Source organism: Hetaerina americana, unplaced genomic scaffold (genome assembly GCF_022747635.1).
Source record: "Hetaerina americana unplaced genomic scaffold, ioHetAmer1.1.p SCAF_3, whole genome shotgun sequence".
Classification (NCBI taxonomy): Eukaryota; Metazoa; Arthropoda; class Insecta; order Odonata; family Calopterygidae; genus Hetaerina; species Hetaerina americana.
Window position 1 is genome coordinate 108,407,339 of NW_027286874.1, and position 26,101 is coordinate 108,433,439.

General features: G+C 43.9%; 1 protein-coding gene across 1 annotated transcript in view; it reads right to left on the reverse strand.

The window, feature by feature from the left end:
• Window positions 1–25,831, reverse strand: part of LOC139690639 (sodium-dependent nutrient amino acid transporter 1-like) — a 77,824-nt gene extending 51,993 nt beyond the window's left edge. The window contains exon 1 of the mRNA XM_071588124.1: window positions 25,590–25,831. The gene's annotated coding sequence lies outside the window, so the exon portion shown is untranslated. The remainder of the gene's footprint in view (window positions 1–25,589) is intronic.
• Window positions 25,832–26,101: the final 270 nt, after the last annotated feature.

A 26,101-nucleotide genomic window follows, 5' to 3' on the forward strand; every position in this document is an offset into this window, starting at 1 on the left:
GCTTAGATCATGATCCGCGCAGTGGTTGGCCAAAATGTGCCACTGCCATCCCAGAAATTATTGCAAAAGTACATAGAATGGTCATGGGCGATCGCCGACTGAAATTGCGAGAAATCGCTGAAACTATAGGGATGTCATCTGAATGGGCATATCACATTTTAACGGTGGAATTGGATTTGAGAAAATTATTAGCTTTATGAATTCCGAAACTCTTGATCCAGGATCACAAAAACATGATAATGTAAATTTCCAAACAATGTTTGACCCGTTTTGAGAGCAACTAAAAAGATTTTCTTCCGGTTTACGTGCACAGATGAAAATTGGATCCCTGCTACAATACCCCAGAGACAAAAAAGCAGTTAAAAGCAGTGGAGACAAGTTTATTTACCACCATCAAATAAACTAAGGAAATACGGGCAGGTGGAAAAGGTGATGGCTTCAGTGTTCTGAGATGCGAAAGAGATTCTGCCGATAAATTATTTCCCCACTGGTCAAACAATTACTGGACAATACTACGCTAACTTCATGGACCGACTAAATCAAAAGATACACGAGAAAAGACAATGTTCGGCTAAGAAGAAAGTCATCTTTCATCAAGACAATACACGCCCGCACACAAGGGTGTACCCACACTTCGCCTATACTTCACGGGTTTCGCTGTTCATTTATTGCTTTAGTGTTTTGCATGTTACTTTGAATAAAATTCAAATGCTAGTTTCGCTATTACTGAGTCTTATAGTAAAATTAGCCGACAACTTTGGTCACACTTTTCGGCGTGCAACATCCCCGCCTTAAGGCCGAAGATCGGCAATTCAATAGGATCCTTCTCCTGCGGGAAATTCCTCCTCACCATTGTGAATAAAAACGTCTCCTCCACCACCACCGCACCTCTCGCCCTAGCCTCGTGCATCAGATTCACGCCCAGTCCCTTCACATTACTCCTCCTGAGGGAACGGGGGTCGGGGCGAGCAGATGGGGGTGATGTCGAAGGGAGAAGCGGTCACGTGCCGGGCGCGGGTGCGGTGTCAAAGGCAGTCGTCGGCCGCGCGCATTGATCGGCCGGGTGCGGGCGCGGCTGGCGATCCCGCGCCGGAATGGGTCCAACCAAGAGTTGCTAAGGGGACTGCTCTGTGCCCCCCTTCCCCTTTTGTGACCAGGGACGTCCGGGAACCCCTCGAAGTTATTGGTGAGAATGGATTCGTGCGAAATTACGAAGAATAGAGATGTCTAAGATCAGTATTTAAGACCAGGCATTCGCACCCTTAATTTGCGCACCATTACGATAAGAGGCGACCACGTTTCACCTACATTCAAAAGCATAGTGGTCTGTTATCAAACGTATTGTAGAAAATAAATCTTGGAGCTCTAAGGTCCCGAAATGAATGTAAAATATTTTCACAAAGCGATCATTGAGAGCGGTGGAATTCATAAGGCGTGCGGATGAGAGTGTGTTGAAAATAAAATCCCGGTAAAGAGAATAAAGACTCAAAAGTCAAAAATTAAAGAGAATTTTTTGAAATTCTGGGAATAAGATATTCAAAGGAGAGCAACCGATGCCTCTTCCTCCACCCACACGGAGCAGACTTTAAATGTAACCGAAGTAGACAGTTATCTATCTTGAGTTTGAATGTTGAAAGTTTTTGAATTCTCCATTTTTATTCTTAATTGGAATAGGACCTGTGGATTCTGTAACGTATCAAAGGACTGATAGGAAATATGAATGCTAAACGCAAAGGGAAAGTTAGAAAGTCGATGTTCCTCGGTGATTTGCTGTATTCGCGAGTATAGCAAATCCTAATAAGTCTTGGAGGAGGAGGCGGTTGAAGGAGGTCGACGCACGTCCGTCCGTCCGTCCCCAGCGGAGGCGAACGGACATTTTCGCTGTCTCATGATACGCCTGGGCATTTCCTAACGCGATGCCATTCCATTCAAGCGAATTGTTTTCTTTCGTGAAATTTAACTTTGGCATTAAATGAGGACACGGGAGTCTCCATGCAGCTGGAAGGCGTTCGCCGGAAGGGAGGGGAGGAGGGTGAACTGCGATTTCTAATTTCAAATCGGAGGCCGTGAAATCATAATTTGGTGATAATTGCGAGTTTTGTACGTATTGTTAGAGATTTAAGCGATTCAAGGTCGCCAACGCACCCTTGCCCTCACACCCTCGTGATTGCGAGGAGGGATTGCGCTTGCCTCTCTTCCGCCTCAGTGCCGTTAGTTTTGGAAGATATTCCCTTCGAGAAGAGCTTCGTGGATTTTGCTTGAAAACTGACTCCAGTCGATGGAAGAAAATTTTAAGGAGTAATTTTACTCTAGGCAAAAAAATATTGATTAAACTATCATTCACAAAAGAGCATCTCTCTTTGAAATGATTTCGATTCTAACTCCACGCCTACTTTATTTCTAAAATATTTTGTTATAGCGTATGAATTAAGAAAACAACCCTAATATATATATATATATATATATATATATATATACTTTTCATGGGAAATTGTCAAAAATATCATCCAAATGAGGCATGATTTGCATTTTCCCCTGCACCCTCTAATGAGATTTAAACTTAAGATTCGTTTTCATGAGGGTTGACGATTGATTGACAGTGCTGAATAATTAATTGAAAATTGGCAATGCAGTCAGTCAATGGAATGTCCACTGGTTGACATTTCAATGTAACTACATCACTAGATGATGATGTAGTTACATTGAAACCGGTCGTAAAGAATTTTATTTTGTGGAGAATTTCTAATTTTTAATTGATCATGATATTCCAATTTCACCCCTGAAACGTCTCTTTTTATTTATGAGAGTGTCATTCTCTGTCTTTTCAATTCCTGTATCCAGCATAGCACAAAATGCCAGTGCTTTGGCACGAGCCATATTTTTCCCTGTGCAATTAATAGTCTGGTCTCTTGATTCTTGGGTTGCGAGGTTGGGATTTCACATCCGACTGTCACCATAGGACCACCGCCATCTCTTCTGACTCGTTTCTCTTGAACGAGAGGAGTAAACCGGCTTTTCTTTGGAGGAAGCGTCGCCCCGTTCGACGAGGTCATCCTCCGCGATGACCCCCGCCTCTCCGGTGCCTGCCTCCGCCATGCCACGCTCTGATTCTCTGCCGGCGCAACCCTCCCGGGGGCGTCCTTGCCACCCTTTGGGGGGGAGGAGGCGTGTGGGCGCCACTCGTTGATGGTTGGGCTATGCCATCCGAGGGCATCCCGAGAAGATATTTGACATGTCGACGAGGGTAAGGGCAAAAGTCTATCTAATTGGAGGGATGGGAAGTCACGAGGGTGAAAACAATTCGCTTCTTGCATTCAGTCGAGGGAATGTCCACTAGTTGACCTTTCAATGTAATCGATGAGTCATCTGGCGTTAGGCACGCGAGTGAATGGTGGCACGCTGGAAACTTAATGTGCTCTGCAAACTAGAAATCATGAAGAGCGAGTTTTACCTTTATTAGTGAACGCAGAATAATGACTAGCCTATAATAATATTCCTTAGTTCTTAAAGTCTATACCTAATCTTCCGAACTAGAATGCATACATACGCTATTGCTAATTCCATTCCTCCGTTGCTGGAGCCTGGAAATTTCAAATTAAAGAAGATACTTCCCGGAAAGTCGATTGATAGCGTTTTTATGGCCCACGAGGGAAATGAAGGCCCAGGGGCGATGGATTTTGCAGATGAAGAAGTTAAATTAGCGCACGGTAGCTGGGAATTTAGCGCGTAATTAACACGGCGGAGTGATTTGCCTTCCCCGCCCAACGCACCGTTTCGCCCCGGGGAATCATAGGCCAAGGAAACAGGCAGGCAGACCGCCGAGGGGCGATCCGGATAGGGGCGGGGCCGAAGGAGACCCCCCCCTGCGGACACAAGCGAGGGTGGTGCTGGCACCGCAAAGGGAATCTACCTCGACGGACAGGACTGGGAAGTCTTTGAAGCACGCTGTCGTGCAATGCAGATGCCACGATGGACCGAGATTGGGATGTGAACCCTGGAAGAAGGCTCTCTTGTATTATTTAAATGGACGTGGAAAATAATTGGGGCAGGTGTTTTTCCAATGCCCCGAAGCTGAAAGCGCTTCGTCATTGGGTGTGGGATCTCAAGGGCGCGCGAGATGGACAAGGCTTCTCTCCCTACCTCCTCCTTCGTCGCTCTCATTCGCGATGGCCAACATTCCAAGAGGTGCCACGCGCATGGTGCAATAAAGGGAGACCTGACGGTTGTCCGGACAACGACGAGTGGTCCGGGTTGGTGCCCCTGACGCCATATTTAAAAAAGCTTGGCTTTGAATTTTACAGCGAGTGGTGCAGTGATTCGCGTCCCAAACAGACATCGGTAAGAGCATCGCCAAATTTATAATTTAACTCCCTGCGTAACTTCAAAGTCGGCATTCACATGTGACACTTTAACTAGGTGAAGTGTTCTAACGATAGAGTTATTGTTAGTCGGCCGATTACGCATAGAAATCGATTCCAAATTAACATTTTCCCTGGCATGGATGGCGCAAAGGAAGGATATTACTCTCGGCTCCACCTTTTTGACACTTTAGCCGAGCATCTCAATGATCAAATTTTGTTTTTAAAAAAAGCCTCTATTTTCGGCTTCCATCGAACAGAAATGAAACGTGATCAAGTGGTTCAATTTTCCGGGAAGCCGACGGTTTATGAAAGAAATCAGTTCTAAATGCCAGTTGAATATAGTAAGAAATTTGATAAATTATGGGTTTCCTGGTGGATTATTATTGGGTGGTTTTGTAATTATTTACGAACAGATCATATTTTTTTCCTCAATCTGAACTTTGGCTCTTATTTTTTACCTTGCATCTTATTATTGGTTAAACAACAGACGGAAATATTTAAACTACTCCCAGCATAATTTTCAGCCACACATACGGATGAAGTTTGACCTTCGTTCCTTAAGCTCCCCTTGAAGAGGTTAATAATTGACGTGTGGTCCGATGGGAAAGGTACTGGGCAGCTGACCGGAGTGTCCGGGTTCGATTCCGAGAAACGGCTCTAAACATATCCAGCTATGCAAAAGCTGTGTGATTTTTCGGATGCGGTGACTAAATCCTCGGCCACTAGCGGCGCTAGTTGCCTGAGACCCAATGAGCAGCCTCTGCTTGGCGGATCGTCGAGCTGTGCGTATGGTATGCCAGTTATGTTAGTTTCTATGGTCCTTGTTTCAACTGTTTGTCGAAAATGGAAATTGACGGAATCACGGAGCAACGAATCAGTATCAAGTTTTTTGGTGAAGGGCGGTAAAATTTATCAAGAAACTACTGAAATGTTGACAGCTGTTTACGGTGATAATACTCTGTAGAAGAAATCCGTTTTAAAGTGGATTAAGTGTTTTAAAGATGGCCGACAAGACACCACGGATGATGCAAGGACCTTCAACCACTTATGTTGACGACAACACTGACCGTGTACGGTCCCTTGTCCTTACCGATCGTAGAAAAAATGGTCCGAATGATAGTTGATGAACTGAATTTAGGAAAATCAACAGTGCACAATGAACAGTGACTTCCAAGGGTGCTTTATAAACAGTGTATGAAAAGAAGAAGATGGAATATGTGCATAGTGTACGAATGGAGAGTACTTTGCACAGGGGACAAAATCGATGTAGACTAAATTTTGCAAAATAAAGTTTTTATTGCCTCAGTTCGCGTATACATTGAAGAGGCTACATATATTCAAGAGTATTAGTCTGGTCAGAGGAGGGGGGAATATATTAATAACCTTTTCATACATGTTTGGAATTCACACGCCATATAAGAGGGCTTGCTCGAAATTGAAGAAGGGTTTATTGGAGTGTGGCTTGTTTGGCTGTGGCCAGTTAGGCGAACGTGAATGTTTTGTCCCGTCCTGTCCACCGCGAACCCGCCGCCGTTAGCGGTCGACGGTCGGCATTGTATATTATTGGGGACGGGGAGACTTCTCCTTTCCGACCCGTACACTAAACCATTCTTCTAGCTGATAACTGCGTTTGGGAGTTAACAGGACTAGTTCCTCACCGTCAACTAAATTTCGTTGGAGAGTACGTCCACGTGTACGAGACGGTGGTCGAGGGTGGGTTCGGACGGCAATGGCGATGGACACGGAGGGCGGGCGGGGAGTGGACGGAGCGAGCCTCCCTCACACCCTCTCCACAAATCCCCCCCCCTCGCTTCCTCCGAAGAAGTCGGCGGCCCTGACCCCTCGGCCGCTGTGCAATTTTCCGGGCGCAGTTCGTCGGGTACGCGTCGCGGCATCTCCTCATCCGTCATCCGCAGTCACGTTTGTGTGACCTCCCGTGCTTGTCCTCCGTAAATGGACTAACTATCCTTGAGTCGGCGTGGTTCCTTGTTGGTGCCCACGCCCCACGGTGCTTCTTCAATTAAGCATCCATTGGGAGAAAAGAGATGATTCTCTCTCTAGGGCCAATATTTGGGCTCTGCCTCCGCAGAAATCACGCTTGGAAAATGTCAAGAAACTCCTGACTCAAACGAAGTCATGTCAGCGACGATCAATTTAAGTTAATTACTTACGGCGGATTTGGCATAAAAGGCCTCCTTGCGAAGGAACCATCTGGATCGTATCCGATTTGTAATGGGAGAGACAGACATTCCTAATGAGAATGAAGAGAAAAGGAAGACACGGAGGGTGTCCAGCAAATGAGTCCTCAAGGAGATTTACCGAGGGAAAAACCTGAGACGGCTAGACAAGTGTAAATGCCGGGGGGGTGCATCCGCAGACTAGGAAGGAAAGGCGTCAAAAGGGAATGAGGTCCCGTGGTCAGTCTGTATTTTGATAATCATTTTCAGTTGCAAAGAAGGGTTATCAATATAAACTCATTCACAAAACAGCAAATTTCGTTGATTCGTTGACCAATTCTCTCAAAATTTGACGTATTTCTGGACTGCCCATTAAAGCTAAGTCCTGCAACTTCACACAACGGAAAACATAAAATTCTATTTCAATGCCATAATCTTGAAAGGACATGGTGAAAATAACATCAATATTCGCGATATCTAAGACAAGACTTCAACTGTGCGCGCTTGTAATTTCAGTAGCTCGTTCCTTAAGAGTTGCATCATTAAGAACTGGGGTTCGCGTGAACTGCGGGCGCCGGGGGTCGATGGGGGCAGAGGATGCGGCCGCGTCGGTGTCCCCTGCTCGTCCGCTTCGATCGTGGCTCCCGCTGCAAGCACAATGACCGCTTTCCGTGTCAAAGGCGATTGATCCTACATATTTTGTTTCCTTGGCGCTTCCCCGAGGGATATGCTGCGAGGGACCGATGATCCAGCGAAACGCGGGCGGGGAGAGGCTCCGACCAGCCTCGGAGGAGGCGAAGGGACCCTCCCGGGGCAGCAGACACACGGCCTCGCGAATTCACCGTCTTAAGATTAATGAGATCCGCCCTTAAGCCGATGCTCTGTGATACGGCCCAGCATTCCCGGCCTCGCGGTACACTTGCAATATCAAATATTACATTTCATAGAACCCAGAACAATTTATATCCGTACTTTTCGCACTCCGTTCGGCCGTAAAACTGGAAATTGTTGGGACTACCAGCACTCTGCCTGAAGATATCTTACTTTGCCAACAGCGTAGGTGTGTTTCGTAATTTGACAGCGTACTCGCTACACCTTGAAGTTATGCCATTTCAGTGATTCACAGAGAACGTGGGAGGTGAGAATCGGAGTGCATTCACAATGGTAATATTCGTTTTTCAACTGCGCATATCACACAAAATCGTGCTAGTCAAATGCTGTGGTGTAAAATGCCACTTCGCAGGCCAATAGTAATGAAAAATGTTTGCTTATTTGGGATTCTTCACGCCTTATCAACCTATCACGACGTATTTCGGTTGAAACTTTCGCACAATTGAAGAAAATTCCCATATTTTTCTAATTTGGAGCATTTGTTTAAACACCTTAAAGTCTGCATTCTTCTTTAGGATAATTCCAGAACATCAGCCTTCTTTCGTATCGTTTAATCTTTTCTCCATGTTCGGTACCGTAAGCCCGAAGTGCCAACCGGAGAAATTTGCTGTTGTCATTCTCTATTTTCTCGAGTGCTGTGTGAATATCGCTTCAGGTGGGGTCCCTCCCTCCCGCGTGCTAATTGGTGCCAAATGTTTCCTCGCTTGGAGCCCAACATTACCGAGTGCGGTGGTTCACGGACACCTACAACCCTGGCTGGCCCTCATCACCGCCCATTACTGCACGTGGTTTTCAGACTTCAACCGTGGAATCAGAAACTAAACATGCATGTCACCCGCTTTAAGTTGAGACTGCCTTCACGCTGGATTTTTCCCCGATGTGTCAAACTTCCTGGAACCCTCTCACCTTTACTTGAACGTTCCGAAGGAGATGAAACCTTTGGTCCCTAGTTTTGGCATCGACGTTCACCGATCTCTGACTGGGAGGGGGGGAACTTCTTCACAAAATTCCACGACGTAATCAGTCGAGCCCCGGAGTGTCCTTGACCGCCGATCGCTACTGACCAGAGACCCCTCACCCCGGATAAGAACTCCAGGAAGTGTATGCATAACAAATGTAATTTATTTATATATATATATATATATATATATATATATATATATATATATAAGTTAACTCTTGTCATGTGAACCGAGAATAATGCTCAAAATGTACGTAAAATAAAGTTCAGGCTTAAATAGCAGTGACTATCTTCGCAAGAGTTTGATTGTTTTTTAAAGCGATGGCTGTGCAATGGAGAATCCATTACCAGGTCCTATCTCATTACTAAGTACTAGTTAATCCACATTTAAGTACTTGTACCAAGTTTTAAGTACTAATATATGCAAATTTTAATTGGCAATTATTATCTAATAACTGTAATGCGGTTAACTGCATTTTTGCAACACATACAGTGCACATTTACAGGTACAAAACACGTTCGCAAAGTGGTTTTTCATTCTGTTATAATGCCTCAAAGGTTATTTTATTCGAAAAGGACAAACAGAGGATCGCCGAAACTCTTTAATTACAACTCAGGCATTGGTAACCCAACAGATGACAATTGCCGGCATGCACGGCTTTCTATCTCCACAGCGCCGTCTAGCTGCGAGGAAGCCTAGCCGTGCGATACAGATAGACATAGCACCAGCATCAAACCGTAGTTTCATCTAAGTGAGCCCTCCAAGTATTAATCTCCTGGAAGTGCGCTGAACCCAACTTGAAACCGCCAACGCCACTAGTAAGATTCGCAGTCACTAGTAAGATACGTTTGTTTTCCGACGATGCAATGTTTTACCACGATATCCGTTATCCTGATGACACGGAAGCTTTATCAGATGACCTAAATGCTATACAACGTTTGTGCGACACTTGACAATTAGAATTAAGCTAAAAAAAGGGCGCAGTAATAAATTTTTGGAAAAAAAGCAATTCCCATCCGAACGCCAACTGCATCGGGAACACCGATATGGAATATGTAGACTCAATTAAATACCTAGGCATTACCCTCACTCACGGCCTCTCCTGGGTGAAACACATACGGGGACTATGTGGACAGGCTAACAAAAAATTAGGATTTACTAGAGGATTAGTACTTGGTGAATGTGATGAAAAGGACAAAGAGAAATGTTTTCTGTCGTTGGTTAGGCCTCCTTAAGGATATTGTGCTAGTAATATATGGGATCCTCACGAAGTTGGATTCATTGCCGAATTGGATCGCCTACTGCGTAGAGGAGCTAGATTTATAAAACGTAATAAAAAACTTAGTAGCGTGTCCAAAATATTAGAGCAGCTAGGCTTGGAATCACTCAATGGAGCGAAGATAAACTCGATGGTTTCAGGCTTCACTTTGTGGAAATCCATTCTAATAAATCAAAAGAGAGATGGTACTTTTTTCCACACTTTATAAGTCGACCGGTTTCGTCGCATAGGCGACATCATCAGGATGATGTCGCCTATGCGACGAAACCGGTCGACTTATAAAATAAAGTGTGGAAAAAAGTACCATCTCTCTTTTGATTTATTAGAATGGAACGAAGGTTAAATTACAAATTGAAGCTCTTGCATGAATTGAAAGGAGGTCTCTTTAGCAGTGATGTTGAAATTACATTATCACCCTGATCTTACTACGGCAGGAGAGATCATGCTCATAAAATTAGAGAGATTAAGTGTAGAACAGATAGATTTAATATGTTACTTTTTCCACGAAAGATAAGGGATCAGAATAACATTATCCGACCGCGATAGGGTGTTATTCGAGTCAAAATTAGTCTGGTGTGTATTTACCCCCCGCCACACACCCTAGTGGTGGCTTGTAGGGTACTAAAATATCTAAAGAAAGGTCTAAAACGCTGTTCGATGTCGCCATTTTCTATGTAGGCCTGAGTGGAAAGAGTTATAAAAATTTGGACAATTCTCTCATTTTAATGCACCATCGCAGTGTGGTGTTTGGCCAATTTGTAAGAAGCCGCCCACTTTCCACGTTCAAATTTAACCCTTAGACAGATTTATTTGACTTGAATGTTTTTAAAGAGGGACAATGGAGGCGAGAACTTGAGCGACAGAAAACGCTTGGCACCGCAAACCCGCGCCATTTGTCCAGGAAGAAAACCAGCTTGGAAATTCGAGCAATTCTCTTAATCGCCGCCGCTTTCCGCGCCAATTTCTCGACCGAATGCTCCTGAGGAATTCGCCGATCTTTTGTCTGTTTCTTCACCTCGACCGCCAACACCACCACCATCATCGCTCTTCCGTCAACCATAGGAAGGAAACGTGCATGGCTGCGTGAGAAATTGCGCACTCCTTTGTTCTCGCACGTTTATTTCCCTTGTTCGGGCGAATTAAGGCCACAGTTCAATTAAGGCGAAGCATTCCGGTGCGTGAGTTGGTGAGCGCACTCGGTCCGTTCCCTTGCTTGCGAGAGATAGATTTGGGAGTCACCGATGTTTAACGAGTGTGATTGTACGAAGGGCCTTCGGGATATTTTGGTCCTCCAGTGATTCTTTTCTTCCCTAAGTTTTTATAGGTGGCGTGACGGTTGGATCGTTAAGGTGCTGGACTTATCGTCGGTGGGTCTGGATTCGATCCCAGGTTATATCTATAACCCGGGATATACATACAGTGTAACAGGCGTTCGTAGTCGTCACAGTCCACGAGGTTAAAGCCAACTGTTAAACACTTAGGCTGTTTATATCTTTGACAAATTCCAAAGAAACTGCGGGAGATGCCGTAACGAGGAATGCTAGCACATATCATGGATAGTGGTTTCTTACCCCGGATTACGTACAATCCTCACCAATCTTCGGAGGCCAGTGTCTTCCTCTAATTCCAGACTCTGTTTTAACCTCCACTCGAGGATGTCCTTGCCCCATCGCCTATCCGGGCAGAGCAAGGCCAGACATGAGATGAAGAGGAGCACCAGAGGGTTTACGAAAACGGAAGATCAAGTGAATTGAATTCGTGACCATTACTAAAGGCGAGGAGACAATCCCAAAAATGGCCAAATCTTAAGTGAGTCGATTCCAGGTTCTCTTCAAAAGAGAAAAATAAATCTCGAGTTGCTAAAAATTTTGTTTGATGAAGGCTTTGGCTTTACCCATCGACGAGAAAGAGGTGCACATAATTTATCAAATTAAAATCTCTGTCTAACATCTTGTGACTCCGTTCTTAACTTATTTGCTTCTTGACCCCACCATTATAGCATTGCAATAATTTGAGCGACAAAATTGACGATCTTGAAATACGCAAATAGTGTAACTAGGTTTCTTCCATTTTCTCCGGCATTGGGGACCAGATTAGTATGCCAGGTGCGCAATGGTGGCCTGAAAGGCTAGTCTTACCTCCTGGAGCAAAGAAGGAAGTGACGGATACGAGGCAACAATGGACGGAGCACCATTGGGAAAATGTGTACAATATTCAATTGAAGGGTCGAGTATGAAGGATTGCGAAACTTGATAATGAGGCTAGAGGCGTTACGCAAGCTGCCCTCGGTTGGAAAGCGACGTGCATTTATTTTTGTCATATTTAATGCAGTCCTAATTCTAATTTAGGAGTTATTCGGGTAAAAAATATTTTTCTCAAAAAAAATAGCTGAAAAATTCGAGTCTGCTACATAGAGTGTTTCAAACCTGTACTATTTCAATTAGCTTGGTTGTGGCAAGGCAAAAATAGTGACACTGCGTCTCGGAAGGCAGGGGTTTGAAAAGCGTCGCTGCGCAGAGAGAGAGAGAGGTGGAGGGGACGGGAGGTGTGTGTACAGCACTGAACACGCCCGGTAACGATGCAACACACGAGGACAGATGCAGGATTTTTCGGGATTTCATCAAGGACCGCGGGTCATCTATCTTCTGTATAGCTTCCGGCATTCGAGAAGATATGTGTACCTATCTGATATGTTTATATTCAAGTGTCGGGAGCCCATGACCAAGATTGTCCCGAGTTCATCTAATAATCCATAATGAAAAAGCCAACCGGTATACGTGGTGTGTTCACAAATTAAGGTTACTTTATATTTTTTATGAAAAAATATTTATTTATTCTTCATTTTTCAAGTTGTCCCTTTCAAAGGAACCCCCCCCCCCAGATATAATACACTTGTATCAACGCTTTTTCCAATCCTCGAAGAAGTTCCAATAAGCACTTTATGGTATAGCCTTGAGCTCTTCCAGCGATGCAGTCTTTATCTCCTCAATCGTTGCAAATCTCTGTCCTTTCATAGGTTTCTTCTGTTTTGGGAACAGAAAAAAGTCGCCAAATCCGGTGAATATGGTTTCTGAGGCATGATTGGGGTGTTGTTTTTGGCCAGAAAATCTCTCGCAACCAACGATCAGTGAGCAGGTGTATTATTGTGATGCAAAAGCCATGAATTGTTATTCCATGATTCCGGACGTTTTCTTCGCATTGCTTCTCCTTATTGACCGTTCGACCTTGCGGTAATACCTCCCAATGCACTACGCCCCGGTAATCGGAGAAAAAATTGAGCAAAACCTTGACATTTTATCGAACTTCACGTGCTTTTTCCGGTCTTGGTTCTCCTGGGTCTTTCCATTTGGACAATTGGGCTTTGGTTTTGACGCCATAACCATATATTCATAATTCGTCACCGCTTATGATCCTTTTGAGCGAATCGGGATCAGCAGCGAGGTCTTTCAACAGCTCCTGAGCGAGGGTCATGCGACGGATCTCCGACTGCACATCACCAAAAACAGAAAGGCAATTGGGGGGAGGGGAGATGAATCCAGACGGTCATGAAAGTAAGCGCGTCGCCGCTAGACGAGGGATGGGGGGGGGGGGACGTGCCCTCCCTTCTCCCCAACGTGCTGGCTCTTTTTTTGCATCGCCTATCGTCCTGGGTTTTCATCTACGCTTCCTGTGCCTCCATAGAACTTCATGTCATTGAAAATAATTTCGGAAACAACCTTGTGGCAGGCAGGATTCATGATTTGTTGAGTGAGTTTTTTTCTCCGTAACCTTTGTTCCGTCTTTAGAGCAGTTTATATATATATATATATATATATATATATATATATATATATATATATATATATATATAGACCGTCATATTTAAATTAGAGGGTCATTTACTGTAAAGTGTAATGTCACCATGTGTAACTATCACAACTGTCATTCCATGCAGATGCCATTACATGCGTATTGAAACTGCTTAAAATCCAGGAGAGTATTGGTGATATAGTGACCAATTATGCATTTTTAGTACCAACATATTCTTGTGTGACACATGCGGGTCTGAATGTTGAAACTATATCCAAAAAATTTCAATAATCTACCGCTTAATCAGGTCAGTCGGTTTCCTGTGTCCCTGTTCACCTTATTTCGAAGAATGTCAAACTTGGTCCACTCTAAATTAAAATGGAAAGTCTTGTCTAATGAAAAAGCCAGTAATTATATAGCCTATTTTTCTATCTAACCTATTCTGTTCTGAAAACTCCATATATTGTGATTATGACAGATTCAATTGCAGGATTTACTTGCCTTCGGGGTGATCGGGAGGCCATGACGCAGCGTCGCTTATTTTCGAGCAAGGAACGAGAGCCGACACCATTCATGGGACCAAAGTGTCACCTGGCACCCTTGTGGCTCTCTCGCAAGCACCGTGAGCACCACGCCGAGGGTGAATTCACCCGCAGACGCCATCTTGTCCCCGCCGCACCCCAATAATCCCCACCGCACCCCAATAATCCCCTCCCCAACCTTCACGACCCAATCCCTCGCCTAATTCACGGATAAAGGGTGATTCCTTCCCGGAGTGGCTGAAATGTGGGCCCAATAGTTCAAATCGGCCGCCACTTCATTCGTGAATCGAGGCGTAGCCCTCCCATCCCCGCGGCCCCCTCCGCCGGCGGGCGCGGCCCGCTCTAACCAGGCCAAGGGCTCCGCCACCATGGTGGGATTCACGCGAAGGCTTCAAACTCTATCGGAATTCTAAATGAATTAAGAGACTCGCCCTCTGATTGTACTTCGGGTGACCCTTCCAATAAATCATCACGATGGAGTGATTAAACCGAAGCTTTTCCACGCGCCATCGGCCTTGATAAGGAAAAATGTAAATTTTGCCGCATTTCCTTTGTCTGCACTCCGCATCTGGCCTCTTGGTCTTCGGGGGGATCTTTTGCATCCTCGATTCTTCTTTCAAATGCGCGAATTAACACGCATGCTCCAATAATCCTGTCCGCAATCCTCGAGGAAGGATCGAAATGAATTTGAGAGTTCTCTCTCTCGGAATTTGCGTTTATTTGATTACGGATACTCAAAATGAAAACAAATGCGTAGTAGTGACAATGCGCAAGAAATAATTTTTTTAATCGCACCCATTGTTTCCCTTAAGACCATCTTATTTCAGATTACCCGTAAACTTCATACGAGCGACCTTATCATCTCTGCTTTCACCCTTCTAACAGCCATTTCATCGGCAATGGTCATCAAGTTAGTCTTTAATAAAGTGGCAGGGGCACGTGAGGTCCAAAATAGATTTTCGACCCGGGCTCTCCGAGGACCATAAACCTTCCGGGCCTCCCTCTGCCCCGGAGGGCGCGATCGAAGGGGATGGAGAGAAAAGTACGACGTTGTGATCGGATAGGTCCGGGCGCCTCCCCCGGCGCTGTCCGTCGGGACACCCATATCCTCCCGAGGGACGACACCCCGCAGATGAGGCGGCGGCAGCAGCGTGCGAATGACAAGGGGGCGAGGGGAGGGGGGGGCGGAGGGGAATCCCCCCCACCCCCGCTACAATCAGGTGCATCCCCCCTCTTCACCTTGACTCGTTTTTCAACGCCTCCGTCCCCTGAAGGTCAGCCGGACCCACCACGCGGGAGGGGAGTAGGGGTTGTCGCTGAAGGCCGAGTTTTCACGGTCCCCGAAGAGTCCCGCGGGGGTTGGGGGCAAGTCCATCCGCACCTCTGGATGCGAAGCCTTGCGGAAATATTTTGGGGCAACATGATGACTCAGAAACGCGTTAACGTTCTCCTTGATACTATTGCCATGGGAAGAAGATATATTTTGAGACTACCAGCATTGACCTTTGCCACATCACTGTTTCAGGATTAGATACGAGGATATGCATGTTTTTTTATTTGAAATCTATAACTTATTTCATGCGGATTTATCTGAATCTCTTTGACGCCACTCATGAAGGAGATCACTTCCATCACTTCGTGATACCGGGTGCCACCTCAGTGGTACCCGGTATCACGAAGTGATGAAAGTTAATGCACGAATAATTTTGCTCGTCGAAATCCAATTAGATGATTTTGTATGAAGGAGATAGCGGAGTGACTGGTTAGCAATACGCATAAGCCGATCGAGGGATACAGGTCGAATCGGGGCTGATTCGAGCAGGGTCCTTCCTCCAAGGAGAAGCTTCTCTCTTTTGTGCAATGCCCTGTTGACCTTTTTTTTTGTAGCTCAATCCAGACTTGCGTACTTTCGGACACATATTTCCTGCGGTGATATCCATCATTTTTTACCTTTACACTCAGTCTTGTTTTTCATTTCATTTATTATTGCTTATGTGAAACGCATGCATTTGCCCAACACTGAACAAGTCACAAACGGAAAGGTAAAGTAGTAATAACAGTCACGGCCTGCGGGAAGGAGGACAATGTTTTCTGATAATGAATAAACGTTATCACTACCGTAATATTTTATGGTTGCCTGAAAAGGCATTTAATTACGTTTACATTTTCTCCTAAAGTCAAAAATTAATCTCATTTGCTTGATTCCGTCGCTAGATACCGTTCTTCCCCGACTCCTCCTTCCGAGGTCGTCGGCAAATCAATCAGGGGCACTTAGCGGAATGATTAGAGAACATAGGGGCGGCAACGGTAAATCGCGGGCCATGGCAAACTCCGAACGGCGGCGACCTTGACCCGCATGCCAGAGCAGAGGACGACTCTTCCAAGAACGTCGGGATTCACCACTGTTCCCTCCTTCCCAAAACCACATTCGCGCCCCCCTACCTTAGTCCACTTTCCGCCCTTTTACACCCACCTTTACTTTTCTTTGGCTCGGTATAATGCCGAGGGAAAATCGTGCCTGAACGAAACGCGCAGAGGGCGTGGCGGGAGCTCTCAGATCCTAATTCCGCCCAAACAACTTGAACATTTAGTAATCCCCTCACTTTCAAAGCTGCTCAAATGGCAGAGAATCCTCCCGAATCGGCAAAATTATGCGAATTTCATTTTCCGCAAGGGAGGCAGCCTATTGGGTCGAGGTCAGGCACTTGGAGCAACTCGGTTTCCTCCGAGGACAACGGCAAATGGAAGTAGTGCGAGCACTACACTCGGCTTCATGAGGAGAATCCCCTTTGACCCGTGAGAACACTCACCTTAACGCATGATGGTACACCACGTCTTAGAATGTGTGCCGAGGGGTGACAACACGCTTGGCATGCAGGATGCACCGCACGAAATGACGAAGGCTAAGGTTTTCTTCATAAGTTGAATAATTCAAAGCAAAGCTACGTTTTCATGCACATCCAGTTTTGGGGTGATTTTTTGGGCCGCTGTCATACCCAGATTTTGTATCTGCGGCAACGCTGGACGGAGACAGAATACGGCGATGACCCGTCCGCTGAATGTTTTGATGACACTTAGAGCATATAATGCACAGGTGACCCGACATATTCTTGTGACGCATCGATTTTGGGGTCAAAGTAGCTGGTGGGTATAGGGCCACGAACGGGATAAATTCATTGCGTTCACGCATCTGTTAGCTTGCTAACGATCTGGAAACTCTATGGTCTTGCTGAAAACTAGATAAATTCAAAAGTGAAGTTGTTTCGAAACTTTATTAGGCCGCACGTTATTTTCCTGTGATGGGCAGAAAAGACGGCCAGTCATTTCACGGCTACGTATTTAGGTTTTACACCCGAGACGTAGAGGTTACAAACTAATAATTGGAAGGTTTTTACTTTTTCGTGATCATTTCTATTTGTAAATATGTTTCAAACTCTGGAGAGATCGCTGAATTTTTGACGAATAAGTATTCCTCACGTGCGGTAATGTTAAGTGCAGTAGCCAAGCGGTAGTTTTACCAAATACCGCATACATATATATATATATATATATATATATATATATATATATATATATATATATATATATATATATATATATATGTATGTATATATATATATATGTATATATATATGTATATATATATATGTATATATATATATATGTATATATATATATATGTATATATATATATATATGTATATATATATATATGTATGTATATATATATATATATATATATATATATATGTATATATATATATGTATATATATATGTATATATATATATATGTATATATATATGTATATATATATATATATGTATATATATATATGTATATATATATATATATATGTGTATATATATATATATGTGTATATATATATGTATGTGTATATATATATGTATGTGTATATATATATATGTATGTGTATATATATATATATATATATATATATATATATGCATATACATATATATATATGCATATACATATATATATATATATGTATGCATATATATACACACATATACATGCATATATACATACATATAAACATCTATATTATATATATATACACACACACACACATGCCTATCGTCTTAATATGGATTGTGCAATATTTTCTGAGAATTTTCAAATGAGAGATTTGCTTAAAGTGTATTTAGGATATTGATCCTAACGTAAGGATCCTGACGTTAATAAACTGGAAAATTTTATTTTAACGCCTGAAGCCTGTGACCTGATGATCACTTTGTAGACTGTGTGTCAAGTGTATTCGTCAATTGCACGCGCTGTTCTGAGAATACTGACAGTGTCTCCCTCCCCGCATACAGTTGTAACCGGGTCAGGGCTCATATTTACTAATCAGAATCCACGGCTGAAAGTGACTTCAACGGTCGAAATACAGAGACATGAGTTGCTTCAAGTCCTCCACGTAGGTGTCCACGAAAATGTTCACTCAACCGCGACCTGAATAACTTAAAGGGATCTCTCGCCTTGGCGGATCATCCTTCGAGACGGTTGACGGTCTTCTTTTGTCTTCTGACGTTCGCGGTGGCCCCTCCTCTCCTCTCTGGTGCGCCTTTTGTTGTGCACGTGCTGCGCGCCCCGCACTCATGTCGGAGGCCTTGTATTGGGGTCCTGGAACAAAAGGCCTCCCTGAGTGCCAACACCGGGTGTCGCATGATATCTGTGAGCGACGCTGACAATAACTTGGTGCAGCGTACTGCCCGTCGCATTAAGTATCAAAGAATGTGGCTCGTTTTTCCGATACGAGTCCGAAGGTCATCTTTCTTTGAAACACCCCAAAACAGTTTATCAAAGTTAACAAGCCTTCTGAGTGCATATTAATCCTAATACGCACTTCACCAAAAACCTTGCTGTTGATTCGTGGATCCGCGATTACGTCAATTTCCATTTTCGACAAACAGTAAAAAGAAGGACAACAGAAACTAACACAACTGGCACCATACGCACAGCTCGACGATCTGCCAAGTATGGATGGCTCATTGGGTCTCAGGCAACTAGCGCCGCTAGTGAACCAGGGGCTGTAGTCCGCGTCATGGCCGCTAGATTGCACCAGTTCGCGTATTCATTGCACAGACCACGTATATAACCTGTGTAATGTAACCAAGTATTGAGAATTCTGTGCATTTTTTTCACCACCTGCAGACACTGCACGTGCAAATTTTTATGAAGGACTTGTTAGCTGTCTACCGTTCATCCACTCTCCTGTGAGCAATGCATTCGTCCTATCGTTCATTCCACCCACCCAATTACACCGAGGGCCGCCCGCACCTCTTCATCTCCTTCCGCGGCATGGTATGTTGCACTCGCATGTGCACCCTCCAAGAGAGTTTGTGCTCGTCATTCCACGGTGCTCCTATGGTGCAAAATCCCCTCCGTCGCGACCATACAGTGCAGATATTCATTGGAACTTCTGGTGCACACCTCTAAAATCGACTGCTTTGGGGAGACTCGCTGTTTTTACTATGAATACTTAAGATTAACATTCATTATTCCCAATTCCGTTTCATTTGTCCCAATTTTAGGCCATGAAGATTCTCCAGCACCAGTTTAATCTCGCAACACTTTTAATCTCCTGAAGGATGGATTCACAGCTTCATCTGAGGAGGAGCAGACAATCTTCTCTCCACCATAACACCCCCACCGAGGGAAGGAAAGCCACCCACCCCAGTTCCCAGTGCAATCATATCCGCGAAAATAAATGCGTAATTGTCTGATTCCATCACGTTTTCTCAACGAATATACGATTAGAATGCGGTCTTACGTGTACAATTGGGTGCGCTAAGCACACAATCACGGTTTATCACGAGTCATCACGGTTTAAGTCAATCGAATCACATTGCAGGGCTCCGAATCGATTCCTTTACTTCCCTATCGCGCACGACTCTTCCTTCGGACGGTGCAGCCGTGGCTTCCTCGGAATCCTGCCGGACCCTCTCCGTCCTTCAGTGAAGATCTCCCTCTCCCGTCGAAACGGTCGCTTCACTTTTCCCTTCCTCATTGGTAAACTCTGCAATGGCCCGCATAGCTTCCATCGCAGCTGGTCCGACGCGGAATCGACGACTAAAAGAAATTAACTTTCGCCCTTTAGTGTCGTCCTCGCTCTAATGCGAAAAACACGGGCTTTCAGGTTGCGACCTTCTTTTGTTTGTTTTTTATGCACATCAGCCTCCGCTCATAATCGCGGTGGACTTTTGTTATCAATTTTGAAGGATTTTTTGCCCAGACGACCACCGCGTTACCGCTAGGAGGAAATAGCGGCCTTTGCGCTCGAGTTCCGGTTGAGCGCCACATTTTGGAATTCAAATGGCCTTGCTCACGGGAGAACTGCAAGAACTGTGAAAGGTGACCTCGTAGTATCTCGTTCCACTACTATCCCTAGGTGCAAAAAACTCTTGAACTAAGTTAAATAATTGATGTACGTAATCTATTGCTGACCAGTCTTGGCTCAGTACAATCAGATTCCCTCAAGGCCTCGAAAAAGTCACAAAGCATTTAAATTCCTATTATCTTATAAGTTACGAAATTGTTTTGCAACTTATCTTGGTAATTACTATTTAAAAGCAGCCACCTGCTTTAATTTACTTTAATCCATTCGGGATTCCATTCCTAGGGCACAGTCCGAGCCTGTGGCGCCCCCAAACCAACTGTAATGTTTACCATAAGCATTTCTAGCTATAAACATTGCAACGTCCCGTGGATCGGGGCGCGCGATGCAGAGTTTTCTCAGCGACGACTGGGGCCCAAATTGCAGATGGACCCTCGACCGGAGGGCGGGCCCCCGCTCGCAACCCGGACACGCATACAGATCTGCGAATATATTTTCAGAGATGCGTCACCACGAGCAAGGGGAAAGAAATAGATGGGGTTGAGCAGAACGGGGGGATTTTAAGAGAGGGATCGTGGGGGCGTGAGTCAGGGGTGGGCTCCCCCCCGACCTTGGCTGGATTCGCGCATTTTCCCGGAGGCGGGGGGGCTGAGACTGCATCTCGCAGGTGCGAAGGTGGAGGTCAGGCAGGGCAGGGAAGAGAAGAGGAGGGGGTGTGCTCTCACAAGGGAGGGTGGTGGTGGTGCTTGATGCTCCAGGCGCCACCCCACCTCCCCTAGGAGGAGGGGGGGGGGGTTCCCCGCCGACCTCGACTCCTACTCGAGAGCAGCCCCCACCGTCCCAAGGGCCCTTTTCTATAAGCCCTGACGGCGGAACAACCCCCACTCTGCCACCGCTGCTCGGAACACAATGTCTTAGACCCCATTGGCGGTTTTCCACGCATTTTCCTCTTCAGATGGTTCCTGTCAACTCTCGAGTGAATAACTAAAGAAATAATACTGATTGACAGCGAACAGAGAGGAAGACGAACGCTGGAGCTTTAAATACGGTGAAGGAATAGAGGAAGTTGCCGGGGTAAATCCGAAGAAAAAATAAAAAGCGGGCGGAGGAAATATTGATAGGTTGTGGAATGCAAAAGGCCGCCGCGATAGAGGGAAGGAGTGTCGGTAAAGGATGAAGAAGGAGAAGTCATGCAGAAATGATGAAATAAATACGTGGAAAAAACAATAGTATTTTTTGAAATACGTCTTTCGGGAACATCCAACCCTTAGGTTCTATTTAGGCTGAATAATATGAATGGATTATGTTGAAAGTTTTTTTAAATATTTCGTTTTTAAACAATAATCATTGATTAATTAATCACTATTAAAATTGTGAGAAATAGTGATTAAATAATGAACCATCCCTGATGGTATCTCCGTCTCCTTAAAGGCATTCCGCGTGGATGCAAAATCTTCAAACATATTCTGTTAACTCTTCGTATAATTCTCAATATTACCAGGGTGCGTTGATACCAGACTGCTGATACACTATTAAGGTTCCTCTTTCCTCTAATCCTTAGAGCAACTTTTCCAAAATTGCATATCTGTTTACGTGAACTCATTTTCAAAGGAAGCAGATCCCACTGGATCAGAAGCCGCCGGCTATCAATCAAATTATAGATTCACCACTGATGGGCTCTGAGCTTATCAATTCGTTCATATTTTAAGTTCGTATTATCATCAAGTTGGAGGAACCGGTCGTGCAAATTGGTTTTCTGTGAACCTGGCAACACGCTGTCACGAGCTGCGAGCATTTGAAAGCTAAGTACCTCGTTGTTGTAGAGAGGAGATCCCTGATAATGAATCGTTAAGGTAGGACATTTTATCCTCGATTTAAGACAGACAGAAATAACAGACCACATCGATCATTATAATTTCCACAGAACGACTGATGAAAACAATTAGCTACTACCCTGTCCTCGACGTGTTTCATCAAAATGATCAATACACGCCTATTAATTCGCTAATCAAATTTTTCTTAGACCCAAGTTGGACGGAATTTGGAGTGAAATCTACATGCATGAGTGCTTTATAGAAACATTATTTTTCGCCGACGTCTGCATTCGTCCCTGAACGTGACTGGGTGAAGCCATGAATTAATAAGCAATTCGATTTACCTTTCCCTTAAAACGAACGACTTTCCAAGCAACGCGAAGTGTTTGCATTTACCATCGATCATCGAAAACAATGTATGGCATCACGCGTTAAAAATCTATTAGCTGGTGAAATGCGGAAAACAGCAGTGTTAGGTGAAGCATACGTTCTTTAATTCAACATTAGGTGGATTGTGATTTTTTATAAAATTCAACTCTGTATTTTTTGTCCACTTGCACCACAAATGAAATATCCATTCACATAATTCCATATATCAATGTAAATTATTCGAAAACGTTCGTCTACTGCCCACCTTGAGAAAACCTTTGCTTTTCAACGAAATCCAAATTTCTTTTTTTAGGACCGAACTGATGCTATATGGTGATGCATTTCTCGTAAAATTATAACGCGCATTACATTTTCTTTTTAAGCGTAACCCATACCTTTAAATATTTGTATTTATTGGTGTAAATATAACTGATCAAGCATTTTCTATAGGATAATTAAACAACAGTTGACAATTTCGCAAAGAAATTCGAGTTAAAAAAAGGTGGATCTAAGAGACCAAAGTTGGATCAAGTTCTATACATAAGGAACTCCATGCGTTATTCAGAGTAATAGGATTCTCATCTTATTTCTAGGGAAGAAAAATTAACGATATCAATCTATGGCTTATAGTTTTTAGAATATTTGATATTTTTCTTTCTATTTAGGATATTAGGGTTCTTGAAAGCCTAACAATCATTTTAAAACTTTTTCCCTCCGTTTTGCTCGTACCATTCATCTTATTGGTTCTATTGAATATTTTAGTGATAAACTATGCTTACGAAAGGACAGGATAAATTATTTAGAGTGTTTAAAAACCTCTCAATGTACAGGCATTTTGATTTACCATCCTCGATTAATTTGCTTTTAATCGTACAAGGAACGGCACACAGGAGGAGAGGAGAAAATATAACCTGTAAGAATGAAAAGCCAGACCCGCAAATCCTTGAATACTGTACCCTCAAAAATTATTTCTTATTTCTTTGTTTGGTCTACCTTATTATTTCACAATTTGACAAACTTTGTGGCATACTTACTCTTTTCGATGCAATAATTTCTCTGCAAACTCTATTGTACCATTTTTAACGAAACTTTGCGTCTTAAATCGTCAAATGTAAGAAACTTCTGATCACGTAATTATTCAGAACTAGCGGGATATTATAATATCCTACTGCATTCAGTACTATCCATCAGTTGATCATTCAGGAGTTAACTGCAGTATCTAATTGAACTCAGTGCCTCACTACTAAACGCTTCTCACCCATTAAACGTTTATCCACCTTTGGCATTTGGTAAGAAATACAACTGTGGATTAGTTTGGAAAAATTTTAATTTTTTCCGTATCTCACATTGGATACTATATTGTATTCATGGGAAAATCGTCTTCGGGTTTGGTCGAAGCAACACATTTTCGAGATTCTATGAAATATTTGGAGTGTTCCACGATAATTTTTGTTGTTTATTTGTGAATGCGAGCTTATGGGATGGTTTCATTTTCAGTTGGATTTTTTTGAGTCGTGAGAAAACAGCTCAATTATTTTAAGGTGCAAATTCTTCATAATGGACAATCGAAGAAGCTTGTAGTGTTCAGCATTAGATTTTCATTTTACAGATACATTTCACGCATTTAATGTTCGCAGTTGGTAAAAAAAACCTTCATTTCATACTCGTCTGACAGAGCTAATCAAAACAAGAAGTCATTTTGTGTGCCGTATTAGCAGAGCTGGATTAACTAATAACTTTTTGCCACCCACCGCAACCGTAAGCAGATTATTGGAAAAAACTTGGTATTTGATAATTGTATGCAAAATAATTTACATGCTTATCTGTTTCATTCATAACTTTCTGATGCATTAGGTACACAAGAAAAAGAGAATATTTTTATCTCAATGCATTTTTCATAACTATTCACCGACCCCGATTTCAGGTGTAATATTCGTAGTATCGACTGTACTTTGTATGCATTGTCATTCCGTTACTGGTAAACCTTAGTATTTCGTGAAAATGTTTTTAAAAAAATAACTGAGTTGAACGCTTTAAGTTTGTGCACAATACATTATATACGAAAGGTTCGGGCGCAAGTGCCGAGGGGCGGAGACTTCAACGCCTGAACTCGGCCGTTGAAGTCTCCGCCGTCGACGAGAGCACGTGGCAGCGCACAGGGAGTGAGGAGGGTCGTGTTATTGTTTGCACTTCGTGATCACGTGTGAGGTGTGGTCGCCGATGAAGCATTTGACAGCTATACCGGAGAATGGGGACTGCGAAAACGCATAAGTGAGGTAATCAATTAAAAAGAAGTGACTGCTTGACATACACGTATAAATTGAATACTAGCGAACTACCTATTTAAAAAGTGCGTTAGTTCAAAAAAACACACTCCTTTGCTCTAGAAGTCTGATTCCTAAATGCAAAGAGTAATTCAAATCCCACTTTTTCTATTGCGTGATCATGTTTAGTACTTTTGTGGAATTAGAAGCTCGGGATGCGATTTCGTTTAAAAATGCTGAAATATGATACTAATACGAATTCTTTTTTTGCGCTAGTTTTTTTTAGATTTAATTTCTGCCGACGTCGCGTTGACGTACGGAGCTCAAGCTCAACAAGTTGTACAGTAGGCCTTTGCACTCGCCTCGTAACTTTCTCTTGCTCATAGATCGAAACGTTCCGTTTTTACCTCATGGCTTGAATAGATCTCCTTACAAATGGCATCCCACTCTTATATGACTCGGCTGTGCCATGTGGAGCTCAGACGAACAAAAGGAGTGGATACTCAGAGACTAGCAAGCAAGACTAGTCGGCCCTGACTTCGTGATGTATATGAGCACAGTGCACGAGGACTGATGACAACAAGGTCGCAAGTAGCCACCAAGTAATGATAACTGTCCATTAGTCCGAGAGGGTTTCGAGTCAGACGAAGACAGAATTACTACACACGCAAATCACCTAATATTATGTTTACATTTCACCATAAGGAATAAGGAAGTTCGGCTCTCCAAAGGAGGGAGCATTGATTTCGACAACATGGATTTCGTCCTGCTTAGTACTCACCAGGTTTGAATGAATCGCCAAGCTCCGTAACGGATGTCAAAGGCCTCGTACCGTCGGTTAGCCGTCTTGTTATTCCTCGTTGAATAAAATGCACTCGAACAAGCCTTCAGCTTCAAATAATAAAGACGCACCGTTTTCCTGTTGATAGGAGGGGGGGAATCCTTGTTGGTCCTCAATCGGCACTCTGGATGAATGCAAAACTCCAAATGGGGGCACCGTGGTTGGAAGTTGCTCCTTTAACGGGTGACGGACGAGGAATGAACAGTGAGCGGAAAGTACGACCGCATATATTCCCCCCGCGCCGTGCGATTCTCTTCTTTTTTCACCCGTTTCCATTTTATTTTTTTATTTTCGCCAACCTGCGCCGGAGAGTTGTTTCCCTCCTCCCTCCCCTGCCAGATCTCCCATCCTACTCGCCTCCCTTCTCCCCCATTCGACGCTCGACCTCCCCTCCTTCCCTCCCCATCCGCCTCCCCTCCAGGCAACACCTCCCCTCCCTTCCTCACCCTCCT